The sequence below is a fragment of the Mustela putorius genome, unplaced genomic scaffold (assembly GCF_011764305.1).
Source record: "Mustela putorius furo isolate JIRA1106 unplaced genomic scaffold, ASM1176430v1.1 tig00537293_pilon_pilon_pilon, whole genome shotgun sequence".
NCBI lineage: Eukaryota > Metazoa > Chordata > Mammalia > Carnivora > Mustelidae > Mustela > Mustela putorius.
The window spans coordinates 2,125,746-2,143,583 of record NW_025422431.1 but is presented as its reverse complement, the minus strand read 5'-3'; positions in this window follow the sequence as shown (position 1 = coordinate 2,143,583).

The following is a 17,838-nucleotide window of genomic DNA, read 5'->3' as shown; positions in this document are numbered from 1 at the left end:
GAACTGCGAGGCTTGGGGAGGAGGGACGGTGCTGACTGGTTGATGGCACAAGAAATACGGCTGTATGGGGGCAGAGACAGACAAGGTGTTTTGACTTAATCCTGAGACCGGTGGGAAAGCCTGGAGGGTTCTGAAGCAGGCGCCCCTGGGTGTGGTGTGGCAGGGAGCAGGGCAGGCCGGGAGGCTGGCTGCAGTTCAGGTGAGAGCCGATGGTCTGCCTGGGACAGCAGCTCCGGGATGGCTGTAGATCGCCCCTGAGTTGGTTGTAGATGCAGGTTTTATGTTAAAAGGTCAGATCTCTCAATAGACAGTGACTGGAGCCGGGCGGTAGATGAGGTGGCTCAGGGAAGAGGGAGGAACACTGGGGAACCCAACGCTGAAGAGCTGAACAAAGTCAGGTACAGCCCCTGCGACAGTACTCAGGAGGACGCCTGGTGTAATGTTAGGGCCCCTGCCCACCAGGGACCTCCATCCATGAGGACAAAACCCTGTAAAGGAGATTATTCCTGTCTCACAGAGGTTCACAGGTCAAATGACCCAGGGGGACCCCTGGTTCTTCCCTCTGTCATGTTCCTTCTCCTGCCACCCAGTGCGGGGCTGCACGAGTCACCACCCAGGAAGTGAGGACGCAGCCTTTGTAGACAGCCAGGAAGTGGCCTCTCAGAAGAGTTCCAGAACAGACAGTGGGCTCTAGCTACAGGCTCTGGGAAGGCGCTGGATTCCCTAAGCTCTTTTAACCCTGGGGACTTCAGGGAGCATAAGGTTTCCATGTAAAATATGGGATGCCCAGTTGAATTTGAATTTCAGATAAATAACAAATAATTTTTAGGATAAGTATATGTCAAACATTCCATTGGAGGGGCGCCTGGGTGGCTTGTCTACTAAGCGTTGACTCTTGATTTTGGCTCAGGTTGTGATCTCAGGGTCGTGAGATCAAGCCCTGCATTGGGCTCTGTGCTCAGCATGGAGCCTGCTCAAGATACTCTCTTTCCCCCTGCCCTGCCCCCTGCTCTCTCTCTCTCAAATAAATAAAGTCCTTAAAAAAAAAATTCTATGGGATATACTTATATTTTAAAAGTATTTCATTCTTAACTGAAATTCGAGTCTAACTGGATATCCGTCCTATTTTTTCTTTGCTAAATTTGGCAACCGTTGGGGTGCCTCACTGCTACTGCATACCAGGGCCTTGGGGATTTTCCTCTGTCTGAGACCATGTTAAGAACAACCTCTCTGTCCCTCAGCCTGCCCTGGGGCTCAGGTCACCTGGAGAGACGAGCTCTGTCCCTGATAGCTTCCAGCTTCTGGCTCAGCCCAGCAGGCATCTAACCCAAGCTATGGTGGCCTTCTGTATGCTAGCGGCTCCCCACCTGAATGGACAGCCTGCTGCTTCTGATCATGGGACCTAATAAATGAGGTACCAGGGTTCAGTAGCATCTGCCAGGGTGTCAAATTCAGGCCCAAGAGGTGGCCCAGCAGGCCTGGGACTAGAGGACTGGAGGAAAAGGGACAGGTAAGCTCTGCCCTAGGTCTAGGAGGTGAAGGTATTGGGGTCAGGACTGGGGGGAGGGTGTTTGAGTTTCAGAGGCCTACTGATAGAAAATGGCAGCACCACACCTGGTCTGGGCTTTATCAAGTTCAGGGGCTGTCACATGTCTGACCTCATTTGACCTTTACCCTGTCCTTGTCAAGTGAGCAAGGAGGGCATTTGCAGCCGCCTTCTCCTTTATAGACGAGCAGACTGGGGCTGAGAGGTTAAGTCTGCGCAGAGAGCTGAGGCTCCCCCCAGCACAGCGCAAAGTGATCTATGCGGCTGCTGCACCAACAGCACTCAGGGTGAAGTTTGTGCATTTTCACAGTAGGGGGCAGGCCTGAGGCCTTACTTTAAAAACTAGGTGGGCAAGGCTGCAGCCCTACTGTAGCCATAGGCAAAAAAAGGCAGGCTGGCCCCTCTCACTGAAGGAGAGAGTACTCTTCCCAGGTACATCTTATCTGTACCCCTTCCTGGGCATGGAGCGGGCAGTGCAGAGGACCTCCCTGGGGCAGGAGGATGGATGCTAAGTGCTGTGAGTGAGGATGTGGGTCCGTCACAGCAGAGTGCAGTGAATGTTGAACCAAACTTTGAAGGAGGAAGACAGTGGTGTGTGGGGCTGAAATCGCGCATGTGAGAAGTTGATGAATTATTCCAGAAATATCTTCTGAGCATCCACTACATGCCAGACGCCATTCTAGATCCTGGGGATACTAAAGGATAGAAGAGATGTGCACACTTCTGGTGTCTCACACAGTGTTCTTTCTTGCTCGTGCACTGATTATTTTGACCACAGCAAATTTAGCCCCTTTACCAGCCTCCAGAAAAAAATCCTTTTCTATCACACATGGAGGGGGGCGCTCATTTTACTGAAGATTTCCTGGGACAGGGCAAGAAGCAATATGGCTCTTCTCATGCCCCTCATTATGCAAATCCTTCTCCCATGGCTCCCTGTGGCCCTGCAGCTGTCCTGGGCACACCTCCCTCCTTCCACCTCTCAACCCAAGCTCCTAGTCTGGCCAGCCTTTCCCTTGTAGTTTTGCACAGACTCTAGTCTTGGGAGGGAAGGCTTTTGTCTCCTTTCTTTCTCACTGTTTGGCCTTGAAGAACGTGGCCTCGATCTGCAGGGTCCCTGCTTTCTGATGTGGGGATGTTGTCTATTGCCCATTCCCATTCCACTTCTCAGAATTATTCAAGGGTGAAATGAGCTCATATCTGAAAAGCCTTTTCCTCGGATCTCTAGCACTGTGGGTCAGGTCAACCAGAGACACCCTTGATGGCATCTTGTTCAATGTTAGATTAGCTAGGGGCAGACCAGGCCCCATGTTTTATAAACTCAGGAGATGATGTTCCTGTGGGAGTAAAGGTTCCCTTTTAAATTGGATGTAGTTTAGCACCTTTTTTCTCACTCTTGATAAAATCAAACAATAAACACACACTACCATCAAAAAACACTGACAGCCTGTGTTTCTGTGTTTGTGTTGTGTCTGTCACTAAACTGCAATGGTATTGTAGATTTGTAACAAAATGAGTTTTCGCTCAGTGCTGGGGAGTATGATAAAAAGGAGAGCAGATTCCTCTACTGGTCTTTTCAATCCTGCTTTCTCTTCCTTTTCTTCTTTTTTCTTTCTTTCTCCCTTGAAACAGAGGTGTTGACCTCTCTGTTAACATTGACCTTGGCCATGTCTGACAAGGCCAAGGCAAATAAACTGGGTTCTAAGAGTGCTGGTGCTCACTCTGTGAAGAATCCCAGTGGGGAGCCTGGCAAATGCTCTCCTTCCTTCTGCTGTTGCTGGGGTTTTTGTCTGCTGCTCCGCCCTGCCCTGCCCTCAGAGGTCCCTTGTGATCCAGACCAACGAATGTGGTGCCTCTGCTGAGCAATGTGCCAGTAAGGAGAGCAAGGAAAGAGAAAAAGGAAAGAAGAGAAAAGACAGGGATGAGCAATGAGAGACTTACCCAGATGCCTTGTGAGCTCACGGACAAGGGTGACAGATCCAGTGGTCATTTATACATTTTAATCAGAAGTTCAAAGGTACCTTGGCTGGCTCAATCAGAAGAGTGTGTGTGCCTCGTGAGCTTGGAGTTGCAAGTTTGAGCCCCACTTGCGGTGAAGAAATTACTTTAAAAAAAAAAAAAAAAGTTGGTCTGATGGCTGAAAGTAACAGGAACCATTCTAATTAGCTTGAGCCCCCAAGGGAAAGGTGTTGGCTCACATAAGCTGACTGTGGAGCAGAGAGGGAACAACTGGGTTCCGGGAGTGGACACCCTTGGGACTCGCCTTCCCCTCTTGGGTGTTGGTTCATTCACAGCTCTCAGGGCTGTGCCAGAGAGAAGAGATCTTCCCACCAGCTTCAGGTAGAAAGCCTCAGCAAACAGCGACCTACCACTTTTTTGGTCGTCAGATTTCAAAAATGTTAAGCTTCGATGATCTCAACTATTGTTGAAGGGATGGGAAAATGGGGACCTCTTAATGCTCTGATACAGTAGGGGAGGGGGCATAAGCTGTCCCAGCCACTTGGGAGGGAAATGTGGCACTATGTACTATGAGTTTAAATGTGGGCACTATTGAGCGGATGGTGCCACTTCTCAAAACTCGGATTAGTAAATCTCACACATGTGCATAAAGAAATAAATGCAAGGATGTTATTTGAAATGTTATTTGTGGAACAAAATTAGGAATAACTTAAAATGTCCATCTTTAAACCACGGTATATTTTATACTCTGAAAATATGGAAACTGTTAAAAAAGAATGAAATATGTACTGACATAAACCCGTAAGACATCTTGGTAAATGAGAAAAGTAGTTTGCAGAATGAGGCATACAGTATGGTATCATTCAAGCATAAACAAAAATGAAAACAAAACCTCAAGATAATAATAGATATGTCTATGTGTATGTTTTTCACATATATTTCACACTGTATTCAAATGCTTACAAAAAAGTGATGAGGGACTAAGATTAGGGGTGGGAATGGAAGCAGACAGTCAGGGTTGACGTTTTTCAATGATAACGTTTCTGTATAATTTATTTAGAATTAAAAGGGAAGAGGAAAAATGATGGAAGCATTCTGATTGGTTCAACTTGGGCCTTGTGACTATTCCTAGACCAATCAGTGGCCAGGGGTTCTGTGACGGACCCCTCCAGGGTTATGCCTTCGCCACTGGAACCATACTCGGGTTTGGCAGCTTCTTCCATAATTACAGGTTGTTGTGGGGAAAGAGCCATCCCCTTAAAGAAGGGAGGTGCTGTTCTGGGCAGACAAAATGGTAAGTTTCTGTAGTGAAAGCATTTGGGCCAGCGTCATCTGTATAGGTTTATGTATGTGTCATCGAAGGTGGAAATGCTTTGTTCACTATATTTCTATTATGGTGCAGGGGAAGAATCTGTACTGCTCACTGCTGTTATCTCCAGAATCCGTGAAAATTCAGGGTATATAGTAGTTGCTTGACTTAGCAGATATGAGTTGAATGAAGATACCGCTATTATCATCTATGATTATTTTAATAGTAACCTACCAGTGGACCAGCCGACAGAGGCAACTCCTCCCAGATGCTCTCAGTGGGGGCAGAGGGAAAAAGGAAGAGGAAGTCAAATCGCCAGCGCAGAACTCCCAAGGCCAGGGAGTCACCAGGACACATACCTGGGACAGTTTAGCAAGGACCTGGCAGAGGCATGGGGTTGGACAGGGGCAGTGTTTGCAGCCCAGGCACTCATACTTCTCATGACGAAGCGGTGCTTCCTTTCCAGGCTCCTCACTTTGCAAATGCTCCCTTAGCCTGGGTTATAGCCTCACCATCTGTGAGAGTAGGGCCACAGTGAAAGAGAAGGTGGTAAAATGGGCCAGGTTACCCAGGGTGGATGACCCTTGGGGAATCACCTAAGTCATCTGAATTCTTTCCTTATCTGCAAAGTGAGAATGATATCTTGAAAAATCTCTCCCTTAGCCAGTGGTGAACATGTCCCCCCAATTATCAGTTGGTAAACATAGAGGCATCAGCTGAAACCCAGAGAGGGCTCATTTTTCTGAGAGAGCCCACCATGGAGAACGAAGTCAGAGTCCCAAGGATTGAGTCTTGGGGGGTGCCTCCAGTGGGGAAGGAAGGGCTTGGAAAGGGCACAGTGAAGGAAGAACAGGTGGGTTCAGAGGAAGAACAGGAGCTTAAGATCAGGAAAGCTAATGATGCAGATGGTTCCAGGAAGAGGGACACCAGTAGTGTTAACACTGGTGCTGTTGGAAGGAGGCCTGTGGGACTCTGGGAAGAGTATGGTTCCAGAAAACTGGTGAGGCTGGAAGCCAGCCTGCAGAGGAGAAAGAAGAAAATGGCTTCCAGTTCTCTTCTTCCCACTTCCCAAGAAGACTGGGCAGTCCTTCCTCTCCCATCCTCTTCCTGGGTGCTGGCCTCTTCCTGGGGAAAGAGCTAGTCTGCCCCAGGTCTGCAGCCATGGAAGGCTTAGCCCCAAGCCTCAGGGCTGACCCAGCCTTTGTCACCCTCTCTGCAAGGGGACTGGATCCTGCTGGGCCCTGCACTCACTCCACCCCCTGTTCCCAATGGGCTGAGATCCTGCCTGGAAGGGACTGACCAGCTGGAACCTTTCTTCCAAGGCCTGGCCTTCCTCGGCCCAGTGGCAGATGAGCTGCCTTTGCCAGGTCCAGAGTGTGTCTGCTCTAGGAGCTCTGTGTTTTGGGCCATGTGGTTTTCCCTGCCAAGCAGTTATCCCCAAGCTCTGTGCCTCCTCTGCTGCAGGGTTCCCAGAATGCCCCTCACCTGAGCATTTTTTCCAAGTGGAGAAATAGGATGTCTTCAGACAGAGAAAACTTTAAAGTATTCTATAAACATCTACATAAATCTATAATTTTTAAGTGGTGTAATATAATATGCATGTGTTTTATATTTGGGGGTTGAGATTTTACCATAGAGATACAATTTTGTATGCCGTCCCTTTTTTTTTTTTCACGTAGCACCAAATCAGAAGCATTTCTCCAGGTCATGGAAAAATGTGTGAAGGCATTTTAATTAAGGCCAGGAGAGACCAGCTTGGAAATCATTGTATATTTGTAAGGAAAAGGAGGAAGTGTGAATAGAGAGAGAGGCTCAAAGACGGAGGGTGACACGTTAGCCAGGAGCCCAAGTTAGGGCCAGGAGGGAGGGCTAGAGGTGTCTTGGATGGGGAGGCAGACTGCCCCTGCTTTCACGCTCACTCCTCTACGAGCTCCAGTGACACCCCCCTGCCCCTGCACCAGAGACCAGGCAGTGAGTCCACATTCTTTAGGTTCAGTGGACTTTCTGGTTGGAGAAACATGAGAATTTAAATTGTTGCCACTAGACAGATCTAGCTGCTGAACCTTTGAACCTTGAGCAGAGTTTGGCTTGGCTGAGTCTTTCATAAGAAACCAAGGGGGACTGGAGGTGTGCATGTCTGGTGGAGACTAGAAACCCGAGCCAGACAATTCACAAACAGCAGATTCCAGGACACATTTTCGCCATCTTTCCTTCATCCCCCAGTGCTCTGTCCTCTGATCAGCCCAGTCACCACGGGCCACCTGGACTCCCACAGCTGAGTTTCTGCACCAGCAAACACCACCCTTTGCTGTGGTCATTACCTAGCATTTGATAAGTATCATTCATTCAGTCAACAAATATTTATTGAGCATCTACTGTATGCCAGATACTATGCTATGCCAATGTTACAAGACATATCCCTGTCCTCAGGAGACTTCCATCTAACCAGCAGCTATCTCAGGGGGACCACAGAGAACACCACAACTTTTGTCTGGGTTATAGACCCCTCTGTGAACTGAAGACAGCTTTGTATACCTCCCCAGAAAAACACAACATGCACAGGAGTTCGCATACACTTGAAGGTGGCTCCCCAAGTTGCAAATGCTTTATATAATTTAACCCTCTCATTCTGTAGATCAGGAAACTCAGACCTGAGAGAGAAATTACTTGTCCAGGGTCACACGGTGGGTTAGGGACAGAGTCAGTTCTTGCTCCCAGGACCACAGGCTCCCCAGGCACTGCTTCACCAGGCTTCCTTCCACTGCCTTCCCTGCTGGTTGAGAAAACCCGGCTGGAGAAGGGTCCTGAGCCACTTCCCTTTTCAGCTGTCAAGTCTGGGGCTGCCCAGTCTACAGGCCTCCTTTTCCACCACTCTTCTGCCCCCTTAAGGGATGTAGGCAGTGGTCAAGAATTCCCTGAACAGTGGCTCTGGCCCTAACTACCCGACTGGTTCCTCCCAGACATCAGGGGAAATGTTCTGCAGAGAACAGGATGTGTTTTCCTGCAAAATCATTTATCTCACAAGACGATTTGCATACTGGTAGGGACACAAATGTCATTCCCTGCCCATTTCCTCCCTAGAGAGAAGTGTTCCCATCACAGCTTTCCCCTCAAAGGACAAGCCCAGCCCAGTCCCAGGGGACAGCTTCCTGATGGGAGGGAATCAGACATTAGTGAGGGCCCCTGGAAGTAAGGAGGCTCCTGTCTTTGCCTTCTCCTTTCTCACATCTTAGCTCCAGCTTTGGCAATGGCCTGCTCCTGTGATCCTCAGGGTCCTGGGCATTCACCTTGCTCTTAAAACATTTTCTTGGAGATAAATTACTGAAAATTCAGCCACGAGAAGGGAGGCTTGAGGTGATGTTATGTGAAGTACAGTAAGTAGCAAACACTTCATGCTTATAACATGCCGGACATGGCTCCTAGCAATCTAATGTAAGTTCATGGGGTCCTCACAGTAAACCAGTGAGCTTGGTTCTACTACTTTTTCCATTGTCCACATGAGAAATAAGGTTCAGAGAGGTTAAGTAACTTGCCCAAGGTCACAAAGTGAGTACACAACACAGAATTTAAACAAGGCCAGTCCGCCTCCTAAGTTGGGACACTGTGTTATAAGAGGGAGAACTAGAAAAGGTTGGTTCTAACCCTTGAAGGTTGTGTGGTAGTCTAGAAGCACTGGCATGGAGTTCGAGTTCCCTTATGATCTGGTCTCAGCCCCACGGCTCTCCCTCCCTGCCTTCTACCGCCATGATCCACTGCCTGAAAACGTACAGTTTTCTCTACCCAGATAGCGCTTCCCCGTTTCTCTTTCTGAAATGTCTCTTTTTCTGCGGAGAACCTCTGAAAAATCCTTCCAACATCTGTAGACTGAGTCAGATGAAACTGTCTCCTTTTTTTTAAAAGTGTGGCGCTCATCAGTTTGCCTTCGATTATTTACTAGTAAGTCTCTTTTGCACCTGGATTTCACTCCTAAAGGCAGATGTCTGTCTTACTCATTTCAGAATCCTCACCACTATATCCAGCACACCTGATACATGGTAAATACTCAGCAGAGGTTTGTTACATACAGTGAACAAAGTATGTTACAAAATAATATGCATAGTATGCTAAATACTGTATTATGTTTACTCTAAATATATCACCACCCGATCAATCCCAAATGTTAATGATTTTCACAGAATTTGGGGGTTATAGGTGATTTTTATTTCTTTGCTATCTGTGTTTTCCAGAATTTCCATAATGATCATGTATTACATAATGAGCATGTATTACATGCTGCTGTGAACATTGGCGTACAAGTTTTTGTGTGGACACATGTTTTCATTTCTCTTGGGCATATACCTAGGAGTGGAATTGCTAACTGTATGCTTAACTGTTAAAGGAATAATAATGTAATTATTACTTCATTTTTTTTTTTTTTAAGATTTATTTACTTACTTGATGGGCACCTGGATGGCTCATTTGGTTAAGTGACTGCCTTCTGCTCAGGTCGTGATCCAGGACTCCCAGGATTGAGTCCCAAATCAGGCTCCCGGCTCCCAGACTCCCTGGGAGTCTGCTTCTGCCTCTGACCTCTCTCCTCTCATGCTCTCTCTCTCTCCCAAATATACAAATATAATATTTTTACAAAAAAGATTTATTTACTTATTTGAGAGACACAGAAAGAGAGAGAGGACAGAGGTGGAGTAGGGTGGCAAGAAGCAGAGGGAGAGGGAGAGAGGAACTCAAGCAGACTCATGCTGAGCGAGAACCCCATGCAGGGCTTGATCTCGATCTCATGACCCATGAGATCATGACCTGAGCCAAAACCAAGAGTCCAACACTTAACCAACTGCACCACCCAGGTACCCCTATAATTATTATTTCTGAACCTTATGAGAATAGGTTGCAGATGTACCCCTTTATCCCTAAATACTTCAGAGAAAACAAACCAAAAACTTTTTTTCCCCATTTTTCCCCATAAATTTCAGTAATCAAATTTTAGGAAATTTAGCCCCAATATAATATTGCTATCTATGATATAGTCCCTATTTACATTTTGCCAATGATGTCCTTTCCGGCAGTTTTCCCCCGATCTGGGTGTAGTCCAGGGTCACTCTCTGCGTTCAGTGGTCACTCTCTTTAGTCTCCTTTAGCCCCGAACAGTCCCTCGGCCCTGTTATCTTTCTGTTTCTCTGTGAAGAGCCCTCAGTTTAGTAGTATCTGATGTTTGGTGGATGAGTTTCCACTGTGTTTGGTAGGCACTAAGGTCAGTTTGTGTAGCTGCACAAGGGAGGAGACGTGGCTGGGCACACATCTGCCCCTTCCAGTCAGACCCGGACGCAGGGAGGGGGAACCCTATGGAAAATTCCTCCCCTGGAGGATCTGCTGGGAAGTGCCATGGGAAAGAAAAGAGGCTTTGTGGGGCTTTCTTCTTCAGCCTTCCTTGGAGCAGCTGAGAGAGTGAGGGATGTGTCTTTGGACCATGTGCTTCCTCATGGCTTCACTGAGGGCTCCTGAGGGCTGACCAGCCTGAGCCCAGCCTGGGAAAGACTGCAGTGAGGGACACCGGCATGTCCGGGAAAGGGCAGAGGGGGGAGACCAGCAGGCTCAGTGCTAGGAAGGACCTGCCCCTTCTGGGAAGGACCCTGATGCAAGTGCCCACCCCCTTTTCTGCCCCCTCAGCCTCGCCCTGCTCTCCTGCTTCCCGTGGCCCCAGCTTAATTCTTTGGAAGTCTCTGGGGGAGGAGATTGTGGCCTGATTCTAATCAGAGCACGAGATAGAGATTGGGAGCTGGAAGGCAGTTTGCTTCACTTGGCTCTGAGCCTACTTGCTCCACAAGGACTCCCAGGCGAAAGCCCCACCAACCTTTGCAAGAGGCCCTTTTGGAGCTCTGTCAACATTATTGAGAAGAGCATAAACTTCAGTCCTATCCCACATCTGCCAAGCAAAATTCTACCTGAGGCAGCCCTGGCTCTTTATTTGTTTTTAGTTCATTCATTCATTCACTCATTCATTCATTTTGTGGTTCAAGATCCCTGTTCCTCATCCTTCCCTCTCCCTCTTGGGAAAGAGGCTTGGTGGGGCTTTCAGGTGGCAGACCTGAGCCCAGCCTGTTTCTGTTGAGAACATCTGTCGTCCCCCAGTGCCCCCGCCCTGTGGCCTTGCGTTCAGGCCACCCCAGGGCTGAACTAACCCCGGCTCAGTTTACAATGTGGGTGACAGACTAGGAAAGGCAGAGCCTTAGGGAGGAAGAAAGGAGTAAAACAGGAAGAGGAGGAAGGACATCCATACTTTGAGCAGTTAGTGTGTCAGGAGACCTGGAGGAACGTCATTGTCATCTGAGGCGACCCTCAGCCTGCAGACATGCTCTGTCCTGTCCTCATAGGCTTTTGAAAACTGGAAAAGTCCACATGAAAATCCAGATTTCTTATTTTTATGACAAATAAAAAGCTCTTACCCCTGAGCCTCTGTTCCACACTGCAGCCATGGTTGAATCAGGAAAGCTTTTTGGGGAAGTTCTCGTCACTAGTTCCATTACCTCCCTGTTTCCCAAGAGCACCTGTGATCTCATTCAGGCCACCTCAACCCCCTGTGAAGAACATTAACCCCATTTTGTACATGAAAAATACAAAAGGAGAGGTCAATAGCCCATGGCCCAAGGTCATAGCCAGGGAGGAACAGAAAGAACTGGGAGTCTCCCCCAGTTTTTTCCTGATCAGAGAGCTGGTACTCCCAGCAGTTGGATGGACTGCAGATGTAGACGGCAAATGAAAATCTGGCCACCCAGCTCTGGGGCCTCCTCCTAGGCCCGGGCAGAGTCCTGAGCATGGCTCAAGAGCTCTCGGCTGAGGCTCTGGAGAGGCAACGCTTTACCAAAGCATGGAGCCGGAAGTGGTTGGTCCGTGGTCCCACAACAAACATGGACAGGTGAGAGGCCCCAGGCACCTTGGCATGGGGGGCACTGACCTCTCTCTGGTCAGTCTGAGTGATTGCCCTTCCTGCCTTCTCTCTCTTGTCTGGAAGCAGACTCCCTTTGGCAGCATTTTGCTGCATTTGGCCTTTTCGGCCACACATGGCATGTCCCGATGGCTCAACAGTGCCAGAACCACCAGAGTGTGTAAATCACAGCCCAGTCCAGGCCAGTCAGGCTTCTTCCACCAAAGCACTCTTTCTGGTCCATTGTACCTTCTCCTCCTGGAAAGGCTGACTGCCTCTTTCCTTGGATGGGTTTGACCAGTACTTCCTAGCAGTTTCTAGGAATGAATGGAAGGGCAGTCCCTCAGGGTCACAGGGTGTCAGAGGAGGCAGGTAACTGCTAATAAGAAGAGTTCAGCTATGTATGGCACTCCACAGTTTATAAAAAACCCTTTCACGTCCATGTGTATTATTTTGTTCTCATAATTTTACGAGCCAGACAGAGCAGAATTGGCAAATACGCTCATCTAAGGAAAGGGCACAGAAGATTGAGTTTATCTTCTCAATCCTGCTACCTATCTTGGGCAAGTTCACTTCATCTTTTAAAAAAGCTAAAGCTTTTATTTCCTCATTGCTTTAAAAAGACAATAATCTCTCAGGCAGGGCTACGCTGCTTTTTAACTCTAGGGAGCGCTATTCATACTGACTACCAAGTGATGGGTCCCCTTGCTTGCAAGTGAGGGGTCCCCTTGCAGTTGTTCCTGGCGTGGAACCCCTCATATGCATGTTGTGAAGATTAAGGGACATGATTTATGTTCTAGCAGCACAGGGCCTGGGAGACAGTAGTTGATTAACAAATGCTTGTCAAGTGAATGAACTGCTCACTCAGTCATGATGGCTTTTGAGAGGCGCTCACAGGAAGAAGGAAGTAGTCCTGGCTTCCTGTGGCTGGTGTTGCATTTCCTGCCCATTTTTCTGTGACTCTTGCCAAGTTGCCCTTTGTCCCAGGCCTGTGGGCTCCCAGCCGGCTGGAGGCACAGACTTATCTTTGGGGCCTGGAGAGCTGGGCCTGGGCCGGGTAATGACCAGCCTTCCGCTCACTTGAAGTTTCCGTTGGGGGGCTGGAAGCCACAGCATCCAGATGGCTAATTGCTTTGTGCCTGTTTCTGCAAATCACAGTGATTCACTGTCCCTGCTGAAAACATGCTCTCTTTTCAAAGATTTAATGGTTTCCAAAATTAATTTAGCCTCATCTGTTATCCCCCTGCCCTTCTGCACTGTCCCCTCCTCCCAACACCATCCTCCACCCCGGGATGGAGCTTTCTGCTCCAGAAAGCTGACTTTCACTCTTTAGGGTGTAGTAGGAAGGGTTGGGGAGCACAGAACACTTTCTAGCATCACCTGAGCAAATGCTGAGTTTGGAGCTTTTGGGTAGAAGCCTCGGAGGGAAGGGCTGGTGTGAGGGGGCACTCCTCTCACCCTCCTACATGCTTCTGGCTACCCAGCCCAGGTCTGACTGACACTCCAGGATCAGGAACTCCAGGAAGCTCCCATTTGCACTGCTTTGCTTATGAAACTCCCAGACATCATGTTTTCTACATGTGAGAGACACTGTTTATTTTAGATAGCTCACTGTGGGTCCTTGAGACCTTGAGGCCAGAGCCTTGGCTAAGAGACCAGAAGTTTAGGGAGTTCACCTCCGTCTGATTCTGACTTGTTTCTTGACCGTCTTTAGGCCTTTGTTCTCCAGTAATATAAAGGTAATGTAGTTCCTACCTCTGCCCACTATTCATTTATTTTTTTATTAAAACATTTTTTTTTAGATTTATTTATTTTAGTTGGGGAGAGGGAGATCTTAAGTAGGCTCCCCACTGAGCAAAGAGCCCGATGCAGGGCTGGATCCCACAACCATGAGATCATGACCTGAGCCGAAATTAATAGTCAGATGCTTAACTGACTGAGCCACCCACTGAGCCCCACTATGCATTTATTTAATAAACACTGAGCCTTTCAATATTTTAGGCATGTGCTAGGGATTGAGGGTACAGTGGTTAAAAAACACGATAATCGTGGCCTTTCACAGGAACTCAGCTCACAAGCTAGAGTGGAGAAAGGAAGGCCCGAGGCCAGCAGGTGAACACACACTGTGTTAAGGAATGTCAGGCATCTGAGGAAGCACCTAGGTTGGCAGAGCCAGAAAGGCTCCCTGGAGGAGGTGATGCCTGAGCCATTTAGGAGCCAAATCCTAAATGATTAGAAAGAATCATCTTGAAGAGGAAAGGGGAGGAGAAGGAAAAGGAAAGGAAAAGATGAACAGTATTCTGGGTAGAGGAAATAACATATGCAAAAGCCCCAAGGCAAGGGAAACCGTGGTGCACACTAAGGATCTATAAACCAGTTTGGTGTGGCTGGCTGTGAGAGTGGGAGTATAGGAAGGTGGCTGGTGACAAATGTGGGACCAGAGAAGCAAGACCTTTTATCACCCTATGGAATCATTGCTGGATTTTAAGCATGATCCAGTGCATGTTTTAGAGAAATCACTCTGGTTTTAGTGTATAGAATTAATTGGATGAGGTAAGACAGAAGTAGGAGGGTCAGGTATCCAACGGTTACATCTAAAAAGTATTCCAAGACTCTGGGTGAGATACTGCTAGCCATTTTTTATGAAACAAATGAACAGAATATCTTTATGGATTTGTAAAATTCTCTCTGTAACTTTTTGATTTTGCTTTATCTATTTCAAGGCTGTATTAAATACATTGGGATTCCTAGTTAGTATATCTTCCTGGTGAATTGTTCCTTTTATCAGGGAAATGTCCCACTTTGACACTTACAATTCTGTTTTATTTTGCCCATCAGTAAAGGACTAGTTGAATCATTTGTGGTATATCTACACAACAGAGTACTCTGCAGTTGTGAAAAAGAATGGGTGACACCTCCATATGCTTCTATGGAGTGATTTCTAGCTTATATTGTTAAGATGAAATAGTAGAGTGGAGGAAACATATATTGTATGCTACTATTTATCTAAAATAATTACTTGTCTGTGTATGTGTTGTCTATATATTAAAAAGCAGAATAAACCATAACACAAAAAAAAAAAAAAGGAATAAAATGGTTCTCTCTGGGAGAGAGGCTGAGTACAGGGGTCATTGATAGAAGATAGACTTCTTTGGGTTTTTTGCTTGTTTCTTTGTTTTGTTTTTTAAAGTTTTCATTTTTTTATTTTTAAGTAATCTCTATACCCAGTGTGGGACTTGAACTCACAACTCAGTGATGAAGAGCTGTATGCTCTACTGACTAAGCCAGCCAGGCACCCGAAGCTAGACTTCTTTGAATAGGTGATGTTATGGGCTTGACTTTGGAGCCATGTAAATATTTACACAATTATAAAACAATTAAATTTAAAGAGAAGAAAGCAATTTTTTAAGAAGGAAGTGATACCATGTATCAAATTGGTGGCAAAACTCAGGGAATTGTTTCAATAGACTTTAAAACATAATAATTTGAGGATGTGACTATAGACTAAAGATTTTAGTAATCATTGTTAGTAATATTATTATTATTATTTTTTAAAGATTTTATTTATTTGACAGAGAGAGATCACAAGTAGGCAGAGAGGCAGGCAGAGAGAGAGAGAGAGAGAAGCAGGATCCCTGCCGAGCAGAGAGCCCGATGCGAGGCTTGATCCCAGGACCCTGAGATCATGACCTGAGCCGAAGGCAGAGTCTCAACCTACTGAGCCACCCAGGCGCCCCTGTTAGTAATATTATTAATATTATTCTGGAACTATTATATGTAGGTAAGATGCAGCAAATAAACAATTATGTTAACATCATTAGCTCCAAGATTTCCAGGTAAGAGAAAAGATAGACACAAATATAAAAGTAAAATAAATTAAGCAAAAATTCAAAATTTGAATTGGAAATATAAGTATGGAATTACAAAGAGTTTATTAATTTACTTATTTTTTAAAAAGATTTAATTTTTAAAGTAATCTCTACACCTAGTGTGGGGCTCAGACTCAAAAACGCCATGCTCAAGAGTCACATGCTTTACCAACTGAGCCATCCAGGCATCCCTGGACTTAAAATCAATTTAAAATAATCTCCCAGTGGGGTCAACTGAGCAGTCCTTTCAAACAATAACCAACCCAGTGACAGTGAGCACCTCTAACTCCCAGACTGTGATTTCTAAATACCACATATTACTAAGACCAGGACTCCTTAGGGGGAAATGGCTGATTATAGGATAGGATAATGTACTGTGTAGAAGAATAAAACCAGATAGAAGGAAGCTGTCAAATACTATTAGGGTCTTGTCAAAACAACAGCAGCATCAACTTGACGAGGCTCCCACTGGCCAAAGATGGGATAGTTTAAGTGTCAATAACAATGATAACTTCACTGGATTAAAACACAGACAATACCTTAAAGCCTGAATTAATATTATTATCAAAAAAATAGTCACCTTTGGAGGATGCTAGGAAAGCAGCACATAATTCTGAAAACTGGTAAAAGGAAAAGATTAAGCATTTAACCTCCCTCCTATATGAACTGTATCTCAGGGTGACCAAAAGGCTGATGAAGTGTTCCAGCTGATAAATAAAAAAGGAGTGACAGATTTTGAATATCATTTTGTAAAGTACTAATGATAGATTTAGCAATGGCCATTATCAATGGCCAATAAAATCAGAGAGAGAGACATCCAAAAATAATGTGAGTCCTGATGGAAGTATGCAACACAATCCAGTAAGTATTCTTGCCAAGAGCTAAACCTGAATCAAATAAAAATGACACATATTTACCAATTCGCTGGACATACAGGGTATAAAGAAAGATGTAAACACTACTGGTAAACAACAAAAATTCACCTGAGTAAGTTTGAAGATCCAGTTAGCTTTTTTAAGTGATTCATGAGTTGGGCAGCATTCCATTTAGCAAACAGAGGAGAGCTTCCAGGAGTTGTACAAAATGGAAGGGTTTTATAGGAGGGATTATAGGGCAAGCAGTTATTAGCAAAAGAAAAGAAAGGATTGTTTAGGCAATATCACCTTCCTTTAGAGGGAAGGGCTGGGGGTCTCATCTTGCAGATTACCCCATCTTCCTTTGGAGGATGGAGAGGGCCCATGTGACAGATTACCCTGTTGGTGAAGACCAGAAAAATTCCACATTGGTTTAAAATTCCACTGCTGGAGACTGCGGGGTGGGGGTGGGGGGGTGGGGTGGCTCAGTCAGTTAAGTGTCTGCCCTCAGTTCAGGTTAAGGTCCCAGGATTCTGTGATAGAGCACTGCTCCCTGAGGAGTCTGCCTCTGCCTCTCCTTTCTGCCTCTCCCCTCTGCCCATGCTCTCGCGTGCTGTCTCTCTCTCTCAAATAAATAAGTAAAATCTGAAAAAATGAAAAATTTCACTGCTGGAGAGGTTGAAACTGCAATTAAGTCTTGGTTTGCTGCCTTGGGGGCGAGTTACTCCACTTTGGATCTGTGGTTTTCTTTTAACACTACAAAAGACAATCAGCAAAATCCAGACCATGGGAAATTCTATTAAAAAATGACAGTTTCACATATACATATAATATTAAAAATCTATTTTAAGATATATATTTAATAATATATATTTAATGTATGCAAAGTATATAAATATATAATATATAATAAAGAATAAAAAGGGAGGGACTCTGCAAATTAAATGAGACTTAAAAGATATATTAAGTAAATGCAATTTGATATTAAAGAAATAATTTTAAGAACCTTTAAGTGTGATACCATAGTCAAGAAGTGGAAACAACACAAACATCCATCAATGGATGAATGGTTGACTAAAATACCATATACACATACAATGGAGTTATTCAGCCTTAAAAAGGAAGGAAATCCTGTCACATGCTACATGGATGAATCTTGAGGACATTATTTTAAGTCAAATAAACCAGTTTTAAAAGACAAATACTGAGTGATTCCACTTGGATGAAGTATCTAAGGTAATCAAATTCATAGAAACAGAATGTGGACTTATAGTTACTAGGGCCTAAAGGTGGGGGTAGGGCAGGAAGTGGAGGTGTTTAATGAGTATAGAGTTTCAGTTTTGCAAGATGAAAAAGTTTTGGAGATCTGTTTCATAACAATGTGAATA